The sequence below is a fragment of the Ambystoma mexicanum genome, chromosome 3q (genome assembly GCF_040938575.1).
Source record: "Ambystoma mexicanum isolate Mex_15411 chromosome 3q, UKY_AmexF1_1, whole genome shotgun sequence".
NCBI classification, from domain to species: domain Eukaryota; kingdom Metazoa; phylum Chordata; class Amphibia; order Caudata; family Ambystomatidae; genus Ambystoma; species Ambystoma mexicanum.
Window position 1 is genome coordinate 263,798,903 of NC_090926.1, and position 16,151 is coordinate 263,815,053.

At 46.2% G+C, this 16,151-nt stretch overlaps 1 protein-coding gene across 2 annotated transcripts in view; it reads right to left on the reverse strand.

Moving 5' to 3' along the window:
- Nucleotides 1-7,544, reverse strand: part of ORMDL2 (ORMDL sphingolipid biosynthesis regulator 2) — a 221,627-nt gene extending 214,083 nt beyond the window's left edge. The window contains exon 1 of one of the 2 annotated variants that reach the window (XM_069653713.1): nt 7,457-7,544. The gene's annotated coding sequence lies outside the window, so the exon portion shown is untranslated. Of the gene's footprint in view, nt 1-7,373 lie in introns of both variants that reach the window. The other variant, XM_069653714.1, reaches the window with a different exon arrangement.
- Between the last annotated feature and the right edge of the window lie 8,607 nt (nt 7,545-16,151).

The window sequence follows — 16,151 nt, forward strand, 5'->3', positions numbered from 1 at the left end:
GATAAAAGGATTCTGCAGAGGAGTGACTGCGCCGATCTGAAAAAAGTCTTGCAAAGTGTTTTTTGCAGGCAGGTTCATCGGTTCAGTATCGATTTTGTCTGCATTTACCTGCCACTTTATTATAGAAAAAAAATGATTTTCGCTCCATTTTGTGTGGATAGATCATCAACATGTTCCAATTGCCACCAATAGAATCAGAAGAAATTGATAACAAGGATGTTGTGTTTAAAGAAGCAGTTACACATCTGGTGCCTTAGGTTGATTGGCGTTTGTAAATTGCATATCTACCATGGGTAAGGAATATCCCAAGTGAGCTGGTGAGAGTTGCAGCTTCAACCAAAGGTATGTTAACAATGTGGCCAGCAGCAAAGAATGGTAGCAGCAGTGGGCAGTGAGCTGCCGCCCCAGTGTGGCAGAGGTGTGCTAAAAAATACCTTGTCATGGCATTTTCTAAATTAAGCACGGACTATACCACTAGCTTTCTTTACACTTCATCTATTTTAATAATGCTCCTTTTTACAACATTACATGTGATATTAGAGGTGGGAGAGCCAGGGAAAGCCAGGTGGGGCTCGAAACAGCTCCGGCTTTGTCGCTGTACCCAATTATGAGTCAATGGGCCCAAGTGGAGACCCACCTGCTCCCCCCACTTGACACCCCCACCATGACTAAATGAGGGGAAAATAAAGGGAGGATGAACAAAAGTCGTTCTTGGTTAGGGGGCAGGCAATGTCTGCCTGACACTCCCGACCCCCTCTGCCCCCACCAGCAGGGATCCATTCTTCCAGAGGGCTGCAGCAGGCCCCTGTAATCCCACCGGCTCACCATTGGACACAAATTCAGGCAGGCGTCACACTGAGGCCTCATGGATCCACTCTGGAACGTGTCACCATATAAAAAGGAGCCTAGCATGATCCTGCTTTTAACGGAAGTGGCGAAGAACCTGCAAGCTTAATTGGATACCATCTCGACATGGTACAGTGATTGGGGGATAGAACTCAACACCAGAAAGACAACTGCCACGCTGTTCACCAGAAAGAAGATCAAGGAGCACCCGCACATCAGCCTCAACAGGGAGACCATCAAGTTGGAGAGCAGCAGCCGCTACTTCGGTGTGACACTGGACAGCAAACTCAACTGGAGAAGCCATATCGAGAATACTCAGCAGAAGGCAACAGGAAAGATGGCAGCGCTGTACCCACTCCTGAAGACCAAGTCCATGCCCCTCGAGAAAAATATCAAAATCTACATGGTGATCATCAGACCTACCCTGACGTATGCCTCCCCAGCATGGATGAGCAACACCAGAAGTGTCTTCAGATAGTCCAGAACAAGGCCCTGCGTATAGCGTCTGGAACTCAACTCTTCACAAGGATAGCAGACCTTCCCGGAGAACTAAACTTCTGATCAGAAGACTCACTGCCACCACTGCAAACCCGTTTGGCCACTACCTGCTGCCCATCATGACGAATATCAAGCAAAACTAGCCGTACTGTGGCAAGTCCACACAGACCATGAAGAAACCAAACCCACAACTACATACTCAACCCAAGAAGATGGAGCAACGAGGCTCAAGCCTCGATATTCAATAATCACTGCTGATGCATAAAATCTATCAGCAAGAAGAAGAAAGAAGCCTGCTTTTAAAACCTCATTGTAATTAGGTAAAGGGACGGCTTCATACGTGTACGAAAAGCCTTCTGCACCTTTCTCCCCCAGCTCAAATACTACTTTTTAACTGTGATTTCTGTCCTGTAATCTGGCTTCAGACTCCCCTCTCAGCCCTCTCCCAATGCCTCCCACGGAATAGATAGTGGTGTGTGCTTTTTTGGAAACCAGAAAATTGATTTTCTTTTACAGAATATTACATATCCTTCACAACATAAGCTTGTTGAAGTTTTGGTTTTTGTTGCTTTCTTGCAGGTACAGAGTTTAAGCTGTTGTCACGTTGCATTATGATACCTCTAGTACTCAGTCAGTTGAGAAAACTAAAAGCTAAACTACTACTAATTTTGTGCAGCATGTGAATTTCCAGCAAGTATTCATTTCTTAAAACCCATAAATTAGCACATATTTGCAAACATGCTACCATGTCTCTTTCCATCTAGGTGCTGCTAGATTAGCCTTGTTGATTTCCTTTGCATTCTGGAACATGAAGTTCTGTATTTCACCAAATATCTAGGACTAAAAGTCTCAATGTATAAATAAAAAAAAATTACAAAACTGGATTGGAATACCCTCTCCTGAATAGAATGGAGCATGTATATGACACCATGTCACATGATAGTTGTGTAGTATCTACTGCCATTGTTATAGACTCAAAGTTCTGGCATAGGGAGGTTCTGGCTCCGCTCCGTTTGGCCCCAACTGCCAGGGCAGACCCCCTGGCTTGGCTCTGCCATCCCCATGAAATCTCAAAAACCCTCCACCCCACACATCTATTTGATATTTTTGGTTACCACGAGAATCTCCTAAAGTTCTTGTAGGAGTTGCAGCTTCAATTAAACCCGTTTTAAAGAAAGTGGAAAGCCTATCCAGAACCCCCTAATTTTGCAAACCCCACCCAAGCTCAGGGGTGGAATGGCCTATGGGAACTCTGGAGATTTCCCGATGGGCCTCTGCACCCTGGGCCTTTTTTTGCGTGATATTTCCATATTTTCTCATAGGAAAAGGGTTGGTCTTGCTGAAATTGTGTAATATGGGTCCACTTTGAAAGTTATTTCCAGGGCCTCTTTTGGTTCCCAGTCCACCTCTGCCCAAGCTGATACTACCAGACAATATTACCATTGGTGCACTAAATCTGGTAGGAAGAAGTTTAAAAAGGACATCCTGGTCTCCAACCCAGGTCTCCCTATCGCTGACGCCTACACCAGTGCCTCCTCCAAAGAAACTCTCACTGACATCCTCTTTGTGGTTCCTTCACCAGACCTATGGACCCTTCATACGGTATCTGTGCTCTCTCCTTTCTCATCTTCTCCCATTAATGGTGGCACCCGTTGGGACGCCCTCCTGTCTTCCTTCCATTCCTCTAAGGTCATCATTAATGTTTACTCTAATGGGACCGTCGTGGTCCAAGGTCCTCAGGCCAACCTTCACCTCTTCGATAGGCGCTTCCAGTGCCTCATCAACTTCCTTTCTTCTCCTGCTGTCCCCTCTCCCCTTTCCTTGACCACCTTGCCTTCTCCTTGGCCACCCTGCCTTCTCCCTTCCTTGCTGCCCCCTCTCGGGCTCCCTCTACACCTCAGATGGGCATACCTCTGACCTGTACACCTCCCAGGAAGTCTTTCAAGGATGGCAATCTTCTCCATATTGCCACTCTAAACTCTCGCTCTGCTGTCAAACACTCTTCTGATATCTGCCGCCTTCTGGAAGAACTTGACCTTGATGTCCTCGGTCTCACCGCGACATGGCTCACAGCCAGCTGTCACAGGGTTTGACACTCCCCTCCCCGATGGCTACAAGATCATCTCTGCGCCCAGATCCAACCGCTCTGGTGGGGGTGTAGCCCTGGTCTACCCCGAGTGGATTCCTGCCTCTGTTACTCCTACGCATGCCCACTCCTCTTTTGAATGCCTCGTCTGCAGGCTCTCTCTCTCTCTCTCCCCTAGCCATTCCCTTACTGTGGCTACTATCTATCAGCCACTTGGCCAGATCTCCTCCCTCTCCGAGTGGGATGACCTTTCCGGTGTGCAGCCATAATGTCAAAAAAAAAAATATCGAATTGCAAAAATGTCTAAACAATAATGTCGAAAAAAAAATGTCGAATTTTTTATTTTTTAATTTACATGTTTTTTCGGGTTCGGGGGTAAAACAAAAAAAGGGGGAAAACAAACTAAAAAAAAGGGGTGGTTGAGGGGGGGGGCACCCCATTTCGAACAAAAAACCAAAAAAAATTATGACTTATTTCATTCGACTTTATGACTATAAACCGACCTCTCCTCCTCCCTCCTGGCCTCAACCATTCAACTCCTCCTTCTTGGAGACTTCACCATCCACCTGGATGCCTCCCGTCCTCCTCCTGGACTCTTTTGCGATCTCTGCGACTCTCTCTCACTATTCTCCCCTCTGGCCCAACTCACTCTGCAGGGCACACTCTGGATGTTCTGATCTCCTCAGGCCTTCCCCTCTCTGTCCCTCTCTCCACTCCTCTCTCCTGGAGTGATCACTGTCTTGTCTCCTCTCACCTCACCCTCCCTACCCCTCAGGCCAAGCCACCTACATCACTGCCACCCACCTTCTCAGTCATCCGACCCATGAAGAGCTTGTCAGCTGAGGCGTTTGCCGCCACCTTCTCCCCCTTTGGCTGACTCTCACCCTGACACAGCCCTCTACATGCTCCACTCTGCTATCTCTGATACTCTTGATATACTGGCCCCTGTCATGAGAATCCGCCTGAAGCCCAAAGACAAGTGCAAATCCTGGTACGAATCAGACCTCGTCACCCTAAAACGCAAGCGCAGGGTGGCCGAGATGAAATGGCGTGCTTCAGGTACACCCTCTAACAAACCAGCCTACCACCTGCAACAAAGGCAATACCAGCTCTCTGTCCCAACCAAGAAGACAGCTCATATCGAAGCCCGCTTCTCTATGGCATCTAGCAACTCGGCTGAACTCCTTAAAATCTGCAAGGAACTGGCCAACCCTGCCGCTGTCTCTACCTCTCTTGTCCCCTCCCAGGCCCTCTGCATGGCACTGGCTTCTCACTTCATCTCTAAAACTATCTCTAAAACTCAGGACATCCTGTCCACACTCTCCTCCTATCCCCTCCCTCGTCCTAGTCCCTGCTCTTCCTCTGGCCCTTCTGCAGCCACCTCTCCTCCCTCCTTCTCTGCCTTTCCCCTGTTTTCCGCAGATGATGTTTCTAGACAAGTCCGATCTATGAAAGTCTTGTCAAAACGGGTTCACCCGTGTTCCTCCAAAATGATCAAGGACCACATCGACTCCCTGGCACCTGCCCTGGCTAATTTTTGTAATCACTCCTTCGCCATTGGAGTCTTCCCATCCCCCCTGAAGCACTCTCTTGTGCATCCTCTTCTTAAGAAATTCTCTTTGACTCCCTCCTGCCCGGCTAACTATTGCCCAATCGCCATCTCTCCCTTCTTGGGCAATCTCCTGGAGAAACTGCCCATCTCCCAGCTTAATCTTCAAACTGAACCTGTTGGTTGTCTTCATGACCATCAGTCTGGCTTCAGAGCTGCCAGAAGCACAGAAACTGCTCTCCTGAACATTCGTGAAGACCTTCTCTCCAACCTTGACTTTAACACCCCCTGCGTCCTCATCCTGCTTGATCTCTCTTCTGCCTTTGACATAGTCAACCATGCCATCCTGCTCAACCGTCTCCGTGATAACCTGGGTATCAATGGTCAGGCTCTGGCGTGGCTGACCTTCTGGTCTGACAGACTATCCTAGCTCCAACTTGGGCCCATCCTCTCTGCTATCTTTTTCTCTACCTGTGGTGTTTCCCAGGAGGTCTAACCTCTCTCCCGGGCTTTTCAACCAATACCTGGCACTCCTTGCCCACTGCATCGCCGCTCTCTGCCCCAACTTTCAGTGCTATGCGAATGACACCCAGCTCATTTTCAGGCTACTCTCGGCCTCCTCCTCTCCTTCCCTCATTTCTGACTGTCTGTCTGCTGTCCAGGAGTGGTGTGCCGCCAATGACCTCTGCCTTAATGCCAGTAAGACTGAGATTCTCATCGGCACACCCATTCCCTCCTTTCCTTTAGCTCTCTGGCTGGCCTCTCTTGGTCCTCTTCCTGCTCCCACCTGCAAGACAAAAAACCTTGGGATCATCTTCGACTCCAAACTCTCCTTCTCTCCTCACATCTCTGACGTCTCTAAGAAGTAACATTACCAGCTGCACCTCCTCAGAGGTATTCTTCCTTTCCTCTCCTTCCCCCAGAAGCTCACTGTCTCTAGAGCTCAGAGCTCTGGTTCTCTCTAGGCTGGATTATTGCAACAACATCTTTCTAAAACTGCCTGCTTCTATTCTCCGCCCTCTGCAACTTATCCAGAACAGGACTGCAAGACTTGTCCTTGGCCTCAAGCCCAGGGATCGTATCTCTCCTGGACTGACATCTCTGCTCTGGCTCCCAGCGAATGCAAAGATTAAGTTCAAAACCCTCTGCATCATCCACAAGGCCTTCTGGGGCCTCGGGCCTCAATAATACCTTCAACACTCTCTTCCTAAATATCTTCCCTCTCGAGCTCTTCGCTCATCCGCCTCCAACTCCCTCAGGGTCAGTCGCTTCTTCAAGCAACAAGTTGGTGGTAGATCTCTTTCGTCGGTGGGTGTCTCCCCCCTCTGGAACAGCCTCCCTTAAACTTGAGGAGAATCATCTCCGGTTCCAGAAGCACCTCAAAACCTTTCTCTTTGCTTCTGCTTTTTCCTCTCCTGACCTCCGGGCTGTAACCGGAAATGCACTGGCTACCTGGACACCCTCTGATCTCGGGCCCAGGTCCCCCCACGCCAGCGATGCACGCTTGCACTGCCTGCCTGGCATACCCTGCACTTGGGGACTGTTCTGTATCCCTACAGTCCCACTACCAGCCCTTGACACTTAATGTCTGCACTTACCCTTGCCGGCCGTCACTTTATCTATTCCCATGTACTGCACTGTCCCTGTCCCCTTCCCACGCACTTGCGCAATCTGATCGACACCTGGCCTAGTAGGATCGTTGTCCGTCCTCCCTTGTTCCCCTTCCTTGCCATGCCTTGAAACACTTGTGTACAGGTTGTTATAAATGCCATATCATTGGGATCATATGTTCCATTACTTATTTTTGTTACACTCCTAATTCACAGCCTTTACTTGAATAATCTTTAAGGGGCGTGTAAAGGCGTACGTAAAGGGGTAGTCGTTGTGTGATGACGCAAACTCCACTGAAACTCTTCAAGGAACGAGCGAATGTACGTCTTTGAACCCTAATTTTTTTACATATTAAAAAAGGTATGTGGGCACAGGTGATCACATCATCATAACCGGGCAGATTGGTTGGTTGAGTGAACTACTTGAGACCAGAACTTGGATCTAAAACATTAAGGGTTGCAGTTGTACAGCCGTGCCGCTTTGTGAAATGCCCAGCTGTGTTAGGGCTGCAACAAAGGCGTGAGTTTTTAGCTGAGAGCGGTGTACGTTTCGGGTACCTAGGGTCGAGCTTCAGGTTAGCCTCCGAGACTCCCCCCTCTGCTACAGATCCATACACAACGCTTACTCTCAGCTTAGCCCCTCCCTCATAAAGTACATACCCTTAGCAACCCTCACACCCCTTAATTTACAGGCCCTGCCACCGAGCCTACTGCCTATTCTACAGCCCCACACAACAGAGTCCTTGCTTTCGATCGAGAGACCCTGCTCTGAAGAAAGAATTACACTTTCTCTCCAGCCTCTTTTTCCAACCATCCAGCTCGCCTGAACAACACTTGCACACAAAGGGGTCCTTCCGCAATCCTCACCTGCCACGCTCCTGGGGCTTGGCTCTTTGACTTCCGCCTTTGCTTGCAGACACCGCCCCTCTGCAGGGACTCCGTCACTTCATTGGATAGTGTAGTAGAACTTTTGATTGGGTGGACCCGTAATAGTATGAATGTTCTACGCTCTGAGATTGGCTACCACAACGAGGCCCGTAGCCACTCTACAGCGCAGTAGGAGGAGCTGTCTTTCAAGACATTTTGATTTTGCAAGCGTGAAAAACATTGATTGTAATAAGAAACCTATAGATCTGTTACCTTTGGAGACACCGAGGAGCATTACAAACATGCATTGCCAGGGCCAATAGATTTTGACTGGCATATGTGAAGGGTAGCCTCAAATGTCCTTATAACGCTATCATGTGCCAGTGCAGACACCATACCTGCCTAAGGAAAATATACGCCACGTGAAGGCGTGTCCACAGTATCGTGAATGGGACGCATATGTTAATATGCTCTTATGCAGCAACAAGTAAGACACCAATAGTAGTAGCATAGCGTCTACGCTTGTTTGTGGGGGTGGCGTCAGAAATCAGTATTTGGGGGGCGGGGTCAGGGAGGGAAGGGGCATATATACAAGCGGGTACAGGGTGGTGGTGTTCCGGCACATCGAATAGGGTTCAACACGCCAAACTGATTTAAATATACCTATATTTTTCCAAGCTGGTTTACATTTTTTAAATAATGGCTTAAAATGGTGCATTTTACAATACACTTTGTTTGAAAAATTGGGTAAAAAGCCAAGCAATTTGCAATAGGTTTTGTGGGGTAACTCATTAATTCATCCAATAGATGCAAGTCACCAACAGTGCACAGGAGCATTTCCCCACCACTTTCCCATTATTTGTTGAGGAAGTATAGCTCAGGGGCAATGCGTTTGTCTTGGAAGCAAGACAACGTAGTGCAACACAGATTCAATCAAATCCCGACCACGCACGTTATAAAAGAACAATTATAATTATGTCTTTGCCCACAATATACATTGGTATACCAACATTTTCATGCTGGCTGTGCCCATATATTTCCATACTGGCTGAACCAATATATGCCAGTATTCCCATATAAGAACATATTCATGTTTTCTTTGCACATAATGCCAGTAATGATACTATAAGAAAACAAGTCAATGCTTATTCTGCCAATATATGCCAGTACCCAGTGTAAGAACATACTCCAGTTGGCTTTACCATTACAAATACCATGCCATAGTATGAAAACGTGTTCAAACTGGCTACAACAAATTGTCTGTATAGCCACATAATAACACTTATCATGCTTGCTTTAACAAAGATGCACAATTCAAAATGGCATACAACAATAAGATAGGGCTAGACTGGCTGCACCAAAATGCCAGTCCAGGCATGTAATAACACGTCACATGGTTTGTTTATCAAATATACCCAATACAAAATGTCATGCCACAGTAAGAAATGGATAGGCTGGCTGCATTAAAATGCCAGTCTAGTAATATAATTATATACAAAACTTACCATGCTTGCATTATTATAGATGGCCTGTAAAAAATAATGTGATTATGAGTGCATTCTGGGTGTGGGGAGGGGGAAGCGAGGGGTCAGGCATGGTATTTATTTTACTAGGCATTATGATTAATCTGATGATGTCATCAGTCCTTTCCCAGAGGTAGCCTATCCTCATATGGCATGGGGACAGACACTACCTGATCCTGACCCTGGGGGTGGCTATACAAGGGAGGATCACGTGAGGCGAGGTGACCCTCAGAGGGATGGGCATGCACCATCAGATGAGACATGGTATCCCCCCTTTCCTTTAAGGCACACCCCCTCCATTCCCCATGCTCTGATGGCATATTGGGATAAACCCCTTCAACATCCTGCAAAAGCTGCCGACAGAACGTATGAACATTTTCCATCTACTAAAACAACATGTACTGAGACGAGAAAGAGGACTGCAATGCGAAAGAGTGTAAACCATAATGCGCAGTCTAGTGTTGTGAAGAATGTGATTGGTCCAAGACACTTCCCAGCCTGGAGGCAGGAGTTTAAATCAGATGCCACTGAAAGGTGGAGAGAGCTTCCTTTTCCAATCGTCGGCTTGGAAACCGAAAAGAGACGCAGCTTGCCATGCGGAACAGACAGCCTCCCATTCCGGGAATGAACCCCAAAGGCAGGCGAGTTGAGACAGCGAGAGAGGGAGCCGAGCCAAGCACTCATGGCCGGTCGGGCAGACCAGGAAACAGACGGGACCAAGAGATGTGGCCGCAGAGCACTGCCAGCGCAAAGAGAGGTGTAGAGGCAAGCTCCAGACCGGCCACGTAGTGAAGCAGTGCCGGTTGACGTGGAGTCGCCAGACAAGTAAGAAGCAAGTCGCAGCGGGAACTGGAAGCCAGGACGGGTTTCATTCCGAAGCAAGGAGCGAGAACGCTCCATGCCGCTGACTGGGGAAAGCCACTCGAGTCTAGCAACCACTGAGGCGAGTACCTGAGTATGTATGATTGGAGTAAGATAACGCATATGTTGTTGGTGAAGCCAGAGGGGAGAAGGGGGCACCGAAACTGAGTGAAAGAGACCCTGAAAGAATACATTGGTTGCCAAGAGTGGGGAATAGGGTAATCCTCATTGGAATCACTGTCATCCTCATCATCACAGTACTTTGCCCTGGAGGAAGTGCCGGAAGCGGCCTCTGGTACGAAGTTACTGTTACGGTATTGGTTCCTGCTGGAATCCCAGGAGGTGCGGCTTGACACGTGCATTGCATTGCAGAAGGTCCTTTCCTCTGACGTGGATGCTGACCTGATTCTATGTGATTATGTGTGGAGCCGAGGAGGTTGGCCGCAGGTCGAGGAGGTTTGCCGCATTGCGCTGCCGTGCTGCCTCTGCTGCGTCTCCGACGGCTTTTCGGTGCTGATCCTGCTGACACACCGGGTTCCGTGGTTGAGACACATTTGGTAAGCAGATTACGGAGGTAAATTTACTCGTGACTCGCTGGTGTGAATACAGATTACACAGCACTGTACAGAGTAAGCACCAGGCGGTGTCGATGAGATTGTGTACACTGTCTTTCCACATGAAGCTGGGCCAGTAACATTTGAGTCTGAGGAAACCATAGAGTCACACTGCCATTTGAGCTGTACTCAATAACATTGGGCTTGTTCTACTGTGCGAATCTGAGACAGTCAAAACTTCCATAAATTTGATTAGTTCTGAGATGAACATTTATTTGCTTGTCTCTTCGCGAAAAGCTTAAAACCCAGGGCTGTGAATAGCCTAGATATCGATACAGTACTGTAACAGCCAGGAAGCCTTACTAAATGCCGGAAGTTAAGTGCACACGCCTTTTCTTCCTCCAAAATCAAGTGGGAAACACATCGAGAAAACTGAGCGTGCTCATTATATGCCACCCTTCAAGAAAGGTCCACAATCCTTTTATAATTTCCGCAAGCGCATTAGCAAACCTGTAGCGAGTTCCAACTGCGGCACAATGAGTAAACCTAAATCAAATAAACAAGAGCCTCTCACCAAAGGAGCAATAACCAAATTCTTCTCAATTAATGAGCAAGTGGGAAAAGATTCCCCAAGTACAGATGAAGCGGAACCAGCAATTGCAAACAATACTATTCCCTAGGATACTCACCAGGATGTTACCAACTATGGGGTCATAGACAATAATTCACTCCTTGAACTATGCTTATCAATGCAGAGATCAATGTCCCTGGCTTTGAAGAATCTATCAGGGACAAACTCCCAATGCTTGAACTCTGGAGAGCCTCACTCCACGCAGGAGCATATTAACAGGCTATCAGCATCTCCTAATTTAGCCATACATCAGGAACCATCTGTCGCCGGAAGCAACAATGAGTCTAGTGTAACTTCACTGTCTAATCCAACAGCTCTGGCTGAGCTACAATCATCTATGGCTTCTTTACAATTTGCCTTAAAAATACTCCTAAAAATGTGTGGGTGCATCCACGAGAACACTCAAAGCCTCGTGCCTGGGGGCCCAGCAAACGATAACATTAGTGTAGTGGACGTAACAAATCTAAATCCAGCAGCTGATGGTTCAACAAAGCCTGTGCCGGATCCTGAGTCAGACTCTGTTGTGGCCAACAACTCAGCTGTGTTTTTCTCTCGCAAACAACGCAGACTTGCTAGAAGAGCTGTAATGAGCAAGAAGCCCTGCAAGGTGGCCCCCTCCCTGCCTACAACCGCTCCTACAGCCAATTCCACCAAGAAGGCCAAAAAAAAGCTACTAGGGCCAAAAAACGTAAAGCAAATGGCCCAGGAATATTAACCAGTTGGCTTATCCCGGACAACGAGAATAAGTCCCTGATAGTTGCAGAGGAGCTGCTCGACTTGGGGTCATCACAATTAAACAACGACCTTGATAAAATCTCTTCGACCCCAAACAAAACAGTCCTTGCGTGCAAGTATAAAATAAAAAGCATTGCCACAAACAAGGTTAACCAAACTGATCACTCGGGTAACCGAGTCTGCATCATTAATAACCTTTACCAACAAAGTGAACAAAATTGGCTAACCAGGTTTGAACTCATGACCAGACTCTATTCAGTACCCCAGCTACGAGTTCTTAGATCTGAAGATTATGAGTTTGTAGAGCCTCTCCATGTGACAAATCCCAACGTATCAGTCATCCATTGCAAGTTTCTATCTTCTGCCCAAATGATGCGAAGCTATAAAGAAAGTCTACTTGTGGTGGATATAGAGATCGAGGCCGATCCCGAAATGGTAGATCTGAGCTGGACCAAGACAGATCTGTTGAAAATGTGGCAATCTCTTCTTTACATCCAGAGAGTGTTGTCTTGGCTGGCTGACTGAATCGCTTCCCCTGGCAATAAATGAACAGTGAGATCACACCATCATCTCATGAAACTGCGTGGTTTTACTCACCTGCTGGCCCCTGATGGGTCCCTCTCCGACTAGACAACCACTTATGTATATGCACGGAAGAAACTTGGCTTACTTCCCCTGTTATCCTTAATGGCTACCAGATTTATCAGTCACTTGCCAAAAAAAAGGAACGAGTGGAAGACCCTATGGGGGGGGGGGTTGATTGTGGGAGTCAGACAGCCTGTTAACTCGAGCCAAATGAAAACTAACATCATCGCCATTGAACTGGAAGGGTCCTTCGAAGGCGTTACAGAAAGAATACTCCTCATCACGGTATATAATCCCCCAAGCGCCAATATCAGCAAGGCTATACAGGAGGCCCCTTCATGACCTCCTTATCCAATGGACTATGACAGCGGGGAACAAATCTGTCATCATTATTGGTGATTTGAACTGCCACATGAAATGTGTGGGAGGAACCACCAGCAACCCTCGATTAAAACCATTAAAACCGTCAAGTGACAAGCCTGACATTTTGGCAGATCCAGAAGGGCTAGGATGGATGAACCTTTTCTATAATTGGGATATGGAAATCATTAATGGTAGGACACACAGCGACAACCCCGGGATGTATACCTGGGGCAATGGTCGGGCTCAATCTACGCTCGACTACGTCCTCGTTAGCCCAGATATCACTTCTCGAGTTAAAGACATGTGTATATACCCAAACAATTGGAGTGACCATAGCTCACTTATTTTAACATTCATTGGCGATGACAAGGCCTCTTATGTTAAACCAATGGGCGATATGAAAGTCAATCAGGCAGGGACTTGCATCTGTTGGCACGAAAAAATATCCACAATGCAGCCTCTGCAGCGTAACTAGAGTTAACCTATGTTACTCACCACTTTACCTCATTATCTGTTAATGAGATTGAAAGGAGGATTGTCTCATTTGCTTCCTACCATGCCACAGTTTCAGCCAACGTGATAGTCAAAGATGACAAGCAGAATAAACCTTATGACAAAAGAGATGCGAAGAGAGAACTAAGGGCTGCGATCCGCAAAGCAAAAATTACCCACATACTTCAGGATTGCTATAAATCATCATGTATATCACTTAAGAACAAATACAATGCCTGGATTAAGTCAAAAAGAAGATCTGAGAAGATCGGACGTTGGCATAAAATGGCCCAAGTTATGTTCTCAAAGAACACTAGAAACATCTGGGGACTGCCGGGGGAAACCAGGGGCTCTGGGAAAATTCCCATGATCAACCCAATTGGCGCTCAACAGTGGAAAGACTTTCTCCTAACCCGTAATATTCCATCTGGAGCAGAGGAACAGAGCGTCACAACTATTGTCCGTCCGGAATTTCCGTTTACTGTCTCTATGGACCAATTAATCACCAAGATCCAACGTCTGAAATCCTCTAGAGCGCCAGGCCCAAATGGCCTGGCAAACGTTCTAAGGAGCAACCTGGAATTCTGGGCTCATTTATTAAAAATCCAGTTTGACAAAATCATGGCGACTGGCTAAATTCCAGCCTCCTAGGCAAACCTCGATATTAATTCCAATATTTAAGAGAGACCACAGGATGGAACCTGACAATTACAGAGTACTTCCTATGCTCGACTGGACAGGCAAATTGTTTGCGTCATTATTGCTAGAGAAGTTGGAGCTGTGGGTTGACAAAGCGGCTATTCTGAATAAGTTTCAAAGTGGCTTCAGAAAAGGCTACACAACTACTCAAAACCTGACAATCCTAGATCTACTTCACTCCAGGGCTAAGAAAAATGGTAATCCTCCACTCTATGCCCTGTTCATCGATTTTCGAGCAGCCTTCGACCAAGTGCCAAGAGACAAATTATGGCTGAAATTTGAATTATTGGGCTGCCCTGAAGAACTCCTCTACTATCTGAGGCTTTTACATCATAAAACCACTGACAGACTCAAGCTGGATTCTCAGGGTAATATGACAGACTTAGTCATCCAGAACAGTAGAGTCAAGCAGGGGTGCATGACGGCTCCCTTTCTGTACAATTTGTTTACCCATGACATCCCCACGGTGGTATCTGCAGTTCACAACTGTCCCCCTACAGTCAGATCTGACCACTGCCCTGTATTTGCTTACGCTGATGACCTCATCATTCTGGACCATACATTCAGTAGGTTACAAAGGTCGGCCACCTCACTGTGGAGATATGCTGAGTCAAATGGCCTAATTATTAATCAAGAAAAAACTAAACTCATGGTATTTTCAGGTATAAAGTTTGCTCGCCCCAGATTAATAATACAAGATCAGGATATAAAATATACCTCCACATATAAATATCTGTGAGTGAAGATTGACACCATCGGAGACCACACCTCTTGTATACAATCACGCACAATCAGAGCTGCACAAATAACAGCACTCATCTATCAATTCACCATTAAGAATTTTGGATATACCATGAGATGAGTTTGTCAGCTACATACACAGGTTCTTGTCCCTGTGGTTGTCTATGGTCTGGAGGCCTTGCTGTCCATCGATCTGAAATGGATTCAAGTGGTAGAGGGCAGATTTTGGAGGAAGATATTGGGTCTCCCTCAATGCATACCAATGGCGATCATCAGACTTGAATTAGGACTTATATCCCTAAAATCAACTTTGATGATAAGGAGAGTTGAGATGTATCGAAAGATGAGTAATAATCCTGTGAACTCGCTAATGGCCTCCATCTATCAAGACATTTCTAAGGAGTCCACTAACTATCCCTTAAAAACGAAAATGGAATGCTTCTACAAAGAGATATGTTGGACCCCTAGATGGAGTGGACCGGCGACACAACGAAAATAGCTTTGTCTAAACGGGTGGACCTTTGGGACTTGCTGGAAAACTATGAGCATTTGGGCAAACTTAAGAAATATCAGTTCGTACATTATACGTTGGACTCATTTAAGAAACCTCAGAATTACATGAATTTGTGCCCTTCCAACAGACTCAGACATTTCCTCCCCCTTTTGAGAATAGACCATCTACCCGTCCTAGTTAATAAAGGATCTATAGCCAATTGGCCTCTACTGAAAGATACTGCCGGGTGTGCAAAAACGCAGCCACTACTGAAACAGTAAAACATCTATTGACTGATTGTCCTTTGTCAAAATCATACCGTTTGTACTATGGCAATCACATCCACGACTTGGAATTTGTTGACGAATCTATGTTTTGGTACCACTGTGTTAACTCACATAATTTAAAAGTAGACATGGCTTTGTGTAGCATATGGCTCAGGATTTAAACATTGCTGGACATTTATATCTGAGATTACAGTACTTGCTCACAGTAACATTTTGTATTTTTGTATCTTATTTGCTCTTTCTTAAATTATATTATCTTTTAAATCTATTTTTATGTCTCTTTTTTTTAGATTGTTATTCTTTCACCTTACTACTGATTAGTATTAATTATTATCACTGCCCGTTTAAGCAGTTGAGCAATCTTATGAAGTGAATTTAGAATTTTGTCGTTAATGATATATCCACTAAATATTGTATTTTATCTCTGAGGAATATGCGAAAATCAATTTGTGTGTTATGTATTTATCAAGTTTGCTAAAAGTTATGTTTTTTTCTCTTTATAAATATGTGTAAAGTTTATTAAAGTAAAGCAACTTAGGGAAGACCTGTTCCCCCATTGTACCGAATGAGAAAGAGAGATTGCAACATAAAGTCCTAGCTGGAGAGTATACCAGGCAAATTGCACATCTGGAATTTGCACCCATAAGGAATTGTACAAGAGAACCTGGCAGCCTAGTATACCAGGTGTTTTGCAAGTCTGGGACCTGCACCCAATGTGTACAAAGAAACTG